The sequence below is a fragment of the Solanum pennellii genome, chromosome 7, assembly GCF_001406875.1.
Source record: "Solanum pennellii chromosome 7, SPENNV200".
NCBI lineage: Eukaryota > Viridiplantae > Streptophyta > Magnoliopsida > Solanales > Solanaceae > Solanum > Solanum pennellii.
The window spans coordinates 25,893,397-25,901,496 of NC_028643.1; positions in this window are offsets into that span (position 1 = coordinate 25,893,397).

Consider the following 8,100-nt stretch of genomic DNA (forward strand, 5'->3'; position numbering starts at 1 on the left):
ATATATATATATATATATATATATATATAGACCCTTCGTATAGGAAAGTTACATAGCCTTCTACTTTTATTACACACATATATATAAGATAGAACATAGTCTTAAAGATTGTCTGATCTCATACAATCTAAACGATCATAGCAATTTGGGCATAGCCCTACATCAATGTAAAGAAGCCATAAACAGGCTTATACAAATCATACTTAAATGAAAATAGAGTGAACATAAGAGTCTTAGAAAAAGTAACTCCATAAGCTAGATAACGACATCGCCCTCGGAAAGTGAGGACCTACATAGACCCTTCGTATAGGAAATTTACATAGCCTTCTACTTTTATTACACACATATATATAAGATAGATCATAGTCTTAAAGATTGTCTGATCTCATACCATCTAAACGATCATAGCAATTTGGGCATAGCCCTACATCAATGTAAAGAAGCCATATATAGGCTTATACAAATCATACTTGAATGAAAATAGAGTGAACATAAGAGTCTTAGAAAACAAAGTAACTCCATAAGCTAGATAACGACATCGTCCTCGGAAAGTGAGGACCTACCCACTTGGATAGTAGAAAAATATAAGTCTTCTTCAAGTCGTCTCGAATGAGTCTTCAACGATCGTAACCTAAAATATTGGGGAAAAAGGAAGAAATGGGATAAGTACGCCACCTGTACTAAGTATAAGACCATATGCACATATTCTTGAAAATATTCTAAGATAAGTACATTTCTATAAGTATGTATTTTTCATTTAAAACCTTCTTGCATATACAACAAAACCATACCAATCAATATTTATTAAGTCACTGGCATATTCATCAGAATACTACAACATCAAGTATAGTCAAAGTAACCATCCATATAATATAAGTAGATACATACTCAAGTAACTCTACATTCAATGTCATATTAAAAATAAGCATGAATAAGAGTACATTTAACTATAACAAAACTAGACAATTATCCATGAACCCCTATCAAGTCAAGTGCAATGACCAAGCAAAGCCCCATAACCTTACTCAATCAAGTAACCCAACAAGAAATATGACTAACACCCTACTTCACATAACATGACATTTAGATATACATTTCATCTTACTTTAACAATATGGACCAACACATATCCATAAGTGAACTAACCAACATATAGTATCAACATTATGAAAGTCCATCATATATATATCATATACCATTATAAGAATAAACATACATAAGAACATCCTCCTAAGACTCCCCTTAAGGCTAACTAGTGCAATGCTTAGCTAGAGTTCTGTACCCCTACCTAGACTAAGTTTGACCCCTTAAGTTATCCTAGTTAGAGTTCAATCCTTTAATTCATTATACCTTTTTGGGAACATCTTGCTCTAACCTACATAGACCACATTAGCCAGTGTGGAATCCGGTGTTATAAAACCTTATACAGATGGAAGGTGGTCTACCGGCCAAAGTAAAACTAAACGTCAATGCAGCTTTATAGGTGGATCCACTAGCTAGTCTTCCTACAGGGGCAACATAGTTCAAGAACTAGGCTATAGGTATAATACCTCTACATACCATTTTGAATTTCAGTCCTCCTCTCATGAGAATCCAATAGATGAGTATCCCTCATTGGGGAGTCAACACCACGTTTGGAACTATTGGGTGAATCTTCCTCTATGGGAAGTCATCACCTCCCATTGTCAAGTTCATTCAATGCTAAGATAAGTACCTTTGTTTAAATGTCTTTAACCCCTTTAATTATCAATAAAAGCTTAGTTTAGGTCATATGATCTAACCCTTGTATAATCATAATCAGCAATAGCTCAATAAGAATTGCATGAGTATAAGTCCTTTCATTATAATTCATATAAGTGAGGTTAGCTCATTAGCATTTCATATCATAATAAGGCACATTGATAATCATCACCATACTTATAACATATAAACCTTAATAAACCTCACAACATAGTCATCACATTTCAATCCAACATCGTACCACCCTATCAGTCTTACTACAAGGCTTACTCCAATATAACATCATGACTTAATCACAATTACCCATAATTTAATGTAAAGGATAGAGATCATAAGACTTATCAAGTCCCCTTCATAGTTCATCATCAAGGACTTACCATAAATCCTCAAATCAATCAAATTTAGGCTATACAACATCATAACTCAATGATCAACATGTTAACAACGCTAGAAGAACTACTACATGACAATTCAATACTATATCAAAGCTCAAGATAAGACGCTTAGATAAATTCACTTTCTAACCTAGATCATCATCTCAAGAACTAGCACGAAATACAATAATTCACTCTAATTTTTTCATGATTAATGTAATAACATCATTTAATAGAAATTCAACCAATAACCAAGTCAATTGAACAAATCTCAACTTAATTCATGTCAATATCAAACCTAGGGTTAAGGGTTAAGGATCATCATCTGCAAACTAAACCAAATTATAAACATTTATCACAAATAAGTTAGAAAGCATGTTAATATATTCCGATTATCCAATAGAAAACATAAAAAATAAATTTATAACCTAATTTTTGAGATTGAGAAGAACCTAGATGAAAACCGAGCTTTTGTTATTATTAGGAAACAGGTATCAAAAGTGAATTAGATCCCATACCTCAACGTTTGATGAAGATTTGATGGTGAATTCGTCCCTTTATAGCCCCAAAATTCCTCCCCTAGCTAGTCTTCAATGGTATCTTCCAATAGAGAGAGAAAGAAGAGAGAAGGAAGAGGATTTGTTTTGTGAGTTGTGTTTAATATAATGAGGGTTGGAGCCTTTTATGGGGTTTTAATTTATTTAATTATACTCCTTTAAACCCCTAATTTACCACCTAACCCCTTAACTAATTAAATGAACTAATTAAAAAAATGCAGGGTAATTGCAGGCCCATCGACAAGACAATGATCGACGGATCGTTGGTCCATCAACGGCCAGGCCTCCGTCCGTGCTGCACAAACAAAGTTTCAGTCATCAACTTATGCAGGCGAGGGCTCAATCATTTTATCTAACTTTTGGACGAAGTTTGGCATCGACGCCCCCATCGATCCACACGCGAACCGTCCTTTGCGCCTCATCGTTGCACACATCTCATGCAGTGTTGTCTCCTATGTGCTAGGGTCCTCCTCAAGGGCCCTTGGTTGTTCGTTAGGGAGTCGTACCCAGAATTTTCTACCACGAATAATCTTAAACACTTATTAACTACCCTTCCACCAATTTTCATGGATTTTCGACCTCTAAAACTTTGGCAAATAGGTTTAGGCACGCTAGCACCTCCTAGAACTAGTTTCCGAATATCAAGGACGTTCTTGGATGTTTTGATTCTAAACTTCCTAAATGACCTATATTCATTAACATAGGTCTTAAAACAGTGTTTAGACATCATAGCACCTATGTTAAGCTTAAGACTGGTCTTGAATTTTCGCAGTATTACATTATCCCCCTCAGGAGGAACATTCGTCCCCGAATGACACAAAACATCTTGAAAGGAAGGAATAGACTCAAGTCTAGCAGCCCAACCAATAACAATACATAATAACATTAAACATATCATTCAACCAAGGCAATTCAAAATTTCAATCACCAAATATAAGGATCAACATTACATTTTGAGGAATATCCTTCTCACAACAACATGATGTCAATATGCTTTACATGAGTCAATTCTGCCGATATTTAACTTATCAATATGCTACACATTATTTCATAAAGACTCATCATATCAAATGCACAAGATAACTCAAACAAGACAAAAAGAAAAATTTCAAGTTCAAATTCTCACTTCACTGTAATCACTGTAAAGCAAAAATAAAAAAATTTACATTTTGCAAAACTTCACCAAAAATCAAAGCAACTTCAATTTATAGTCATTATATTCATTATCAGTATGAACTAGCAACCTTAGTTATCAAATAGATGAGGGTAACAGGACTTTATGTCGGCCTCTGACTCCCATGTTGCACCCTCAACTAGGTGTTTCTTCCTTAACACCTTTACGGAAACCAGCTCTTTATTCCTTAACTTCTTGACTTGCCTATCAAGAATTTGAACCGGAACTTTCTCATAAGAGAGGTTTTCCTTGACACCAAGACCCTCAATACGAAGAATAGACTCGGGATCACCGATACACTTTTTAAGCATGGAAACATGGAAAACTGGATGAACCGAAGACAATTCACTAGGAAGTTTCAATTTATAGGCAACTTTACTAACTCTTAGCAAGATTTCATAGGGACCGACATAATAAGGACTCAACTTCCCTTTCTTGCCAAATCTAACCACCCGTTTCTTTGGTGAAATTTTCAAATACACCTCATCACCTTCTTCAAACTCCAAATCCCTTCTCTTATGATCATCATAAGACTTTTGCCGACTATAGGCCGTTTTCAACCAGTTCCTTATGATTGAAATTTCTCCAAAGTCTTATAAACCAAATCGGGACCAAGAAATGAAGGCTCTCCCACTTCTAACCATCCAACAGTAGACCAACATCTCCTACCATAAAAGGCTTCATTGGGAGCCATGGAGATGGATGAATGAAAACTATTATTATAACCAAACTACACCAAAGGCAAGTGTTTATCCCAATTTCCTTTTAAAATCAATAATACAAGCCCAAAGCATATCCTCAAGGTTTCGAATAGTACGTTCTGCTTTCCCATCCATTTTGGGATGAAAAGCGGTACTCAACTTCACCTTAGTATCCAACCCTTTTTTGAATGACCTCCAAAACCTAGATGTAAATTGGTCACCCCGATCTGATATGATGGATAACTGAATACCATGGAGACACACAATCTCATCTATGAAGATTCTAGCATAATCCTCCACCGAATAAGTAGATTTGACGAGAATAAAGTGAGCGTACTTGGTCGACCTATCAACAACCACCCACATAGAGTTATATTGTTTTTGAGTCCGAGGTAAACCCATTACAAAATCCATATTGATGTCTTCTCACTTCCAAGTAGGAACTTGGATTTCTTGTAGTAAACCACTCAACTTTTATTGTTCGGCTTTTACTTGTTGGAAATTTGGACATTTACCGACAAGCTCCGCTATGTCCTTCTTCATACCTTCCCACCAATATACTTCCCTGAGGTCATGGTACATTTTTGTCGAACCCGGATGAATGGAATAGTGGGACCCATGGGTTTCCTCAAGGATCCGGTCCCTCAACCCATCTACATTGGGAACATAAAAATCTCCCTTGGTACCTCAACACACCATCCCCCTAAGGAGAATGACTTATTTAACTTACCGACAACCGATTCTTTCAACTTTATCAATGGTTTTTCAAGGTGTTGTTTGGACTTCACCTCAACTACCAATGATAACTTGGAGTTATGATGGACTTTGAGATCGCCATTCGGAGAATCTTCCAACCTCACACCTAACCTAAGCAACCTATGTACATCCCTCACTAGGTATTTCTTGGCTTCATTTATGTGAGATACACTAACCATCGTCATACGACTTAGAGCATCCGCAACAATGTTGGCCTTGTCGGGGTGATAGAGGACACTCATGTCGTAATCTTTCAACAATTCCATCCATCTTCTTTGACGGAGATTAAACTCCTTTTCGTTAAACACATATTGGAGACTTTTATGGTCGGTATAGACATCAGCATGGACACCATACAATTAATGCCTCCATATTTTCAAATCAAAAACCACGGCCGCTAACTCGAGGTTATGAGTTGGATATTTCGCTCATGTACATTAAGTTTCCTAGAAGCATAGGTTATCTTCTTCCCATGTTGCATAAGAACAGACCCCAAACCCACTCGTGATGCGTCACAATACACAATAATCCCCTTTGAACCCCCCGGTAAGGTCAAAATCAGAGCGGAAGTAAGCCTATATAACATTTGAAAACTTCTCTCACATGCTTTCGACCACTCAAATTTCTTACACTTTTGGGTCAAAGTAGTCAAGGGAGATGCAATGGATGCAAAAACCTCCACAAACCTCCGACAGTAACCTGCTAAACCCAAGAAAATCCTAATATTCTTTGGAGTCAAAGGTCTAGGACAATTTTTCACCACCTTTGTTTTCCTTCGATCAACCTCAACTCCCTCACTAGAGATGATATGACCAAGAAATGTCACCGACCTCAACCAAAACTCACATTTGCTATACTTGGCAAACAATTGATGTTCTTTAAGTACTTGCAACACTACCCTCCAATGGTTATGTGTTCACCCTCATTTTTTGAATACACCAAGATGTCATCAATGAATACAATGACAAATAAATCTAGGTAATTTTGAATGACCCTATTCATTAGGTCCATAAATGTCGCCGCAGCATTAGTGAAACCAAAGGACATTACTAAGAACTTATAATGACCATATCTAGTCAGAAATGCCGTCTTTGGTATATCCTCACCTCTCACCCTAAGTTGGTGATACCCTGACCTCAAGTCAATCTTAGAAAAGAAACTTGCTTCTTGGAGTTGATCAAACAAGTCGTCAATCCGAGGGAAAGGATACTTGTTCTTGATTGTGACTTTATTGAGTTGGCGGTAATCAATACACATTAGTAAAGACCCATCCTTCTTCTTCACAAACAAAACTGGAGCACCCCATGGAGAAATACTAGGTCTTACAAGCCTTTGTCTAGTATATCCTTGAGTTGAACCTTCAACACATTCAATTCGACCGGAGCTATCCGATAAGGAGGAATTGAAATGGGATTTGTATCCGGTAGCAAATCAATACCAAAATCAATTTCCTTTTTCGGAGGAATCATTGGAATAGACCTCCAGAAATTCACTCACTACGGGGACCGACTCAATGGGAGGAATTTTGGAGTCTACATCTAGGACTCTTACAATATGGTATAGACAACCTTTAGAGATCATTTTTCATTCTTTTAGACAAGAGATGATATGACCTTTAGGAATGGAGTTTCTCCCCTTCCACTATACAATGGGTTCATTTGGAAAGTTAAACTTCACCACCCTTGTCCTACAATCAATAGAAGCAAAGAAAGCATGCAACCAATCCACACCCAATATAACATCAAAATCATACATATCGACTTCTACTAGATCAACATAAGAAACTCTATTGGGCAACATAATAGGACAATTTCTATACACCCTTTTTGCAAGAACCGACTCACCCACCGGAGTAGACACTAAAAAAGGTTCATGCAAAATATCGGGTAAAATGTAAAACTTTTTTGCTACTAGAGCAGTAACAAAGGATAAAGTAGCACCGGGATCAAGTAAGGTATAAACATCAATAGAGAAGAAATTCAACATACCATTCACCATGTCGGAAGAAGCCTCTTTCTCACCCCTAGAGTGGAGAGCATAGAAGCGGTTCTTCTTTGGAGCCTCATTAGAGCCACTTTCTTTAGATTGACCACCCTTTTCGTGCCCCTTTATATTAGGGAAATCCCTAACCTTGTGTCTACTCTTGCCGCAACCAAAACAATTGCCCGTTCTAACCAAGCACTCACCAAATGACCCTTTCCGCGCTTGGCACATATAGGCTTCTTATGTGGTGAGTTTGCACTCCTTCCCTTTTGAGCTTTTGGTTTATTTACCTTATTATCACGATTCTTAGGGAAATTGGATGGAACTTGATTAGAAACTCACTTCTTGAACCTAGGCTTGTCTTGTATCTCAAGCCTTTTCTTTAAAGAACCTCCCTCAAATGATCTTGCCATCTTGGCATCTCTAGTCTTTCTCTTAGCCGTTGCCTCTTCTACATGCTTGGCATGCACCATAAGACGAGAAATGTTCATGTTTTCATGTATCATAGCCGATTGACACTCACCTTGCAAATCATTCGACACCCTCATCATAAAGCGACTCATTTCATCTCTAGGATCGAAAATAAATAAGGAGCATATTTTGACAATTTAGTGAATTTCAAAGCGTATTCATGAACGTTCATACCTTCTTAGGCGATGGTTGATGAAATCCACCACTTTACCTTCCCTCATCTCCCTAGGGAAGAACCGATCTAGAAAATCCTTCTTGAAGATCTCCTAATTCACCGAACCACCTGTCAATGGCCTATTATACCTCTATTGCAAAAACCATGCTTGAGCCACGTCCTTGAGTTC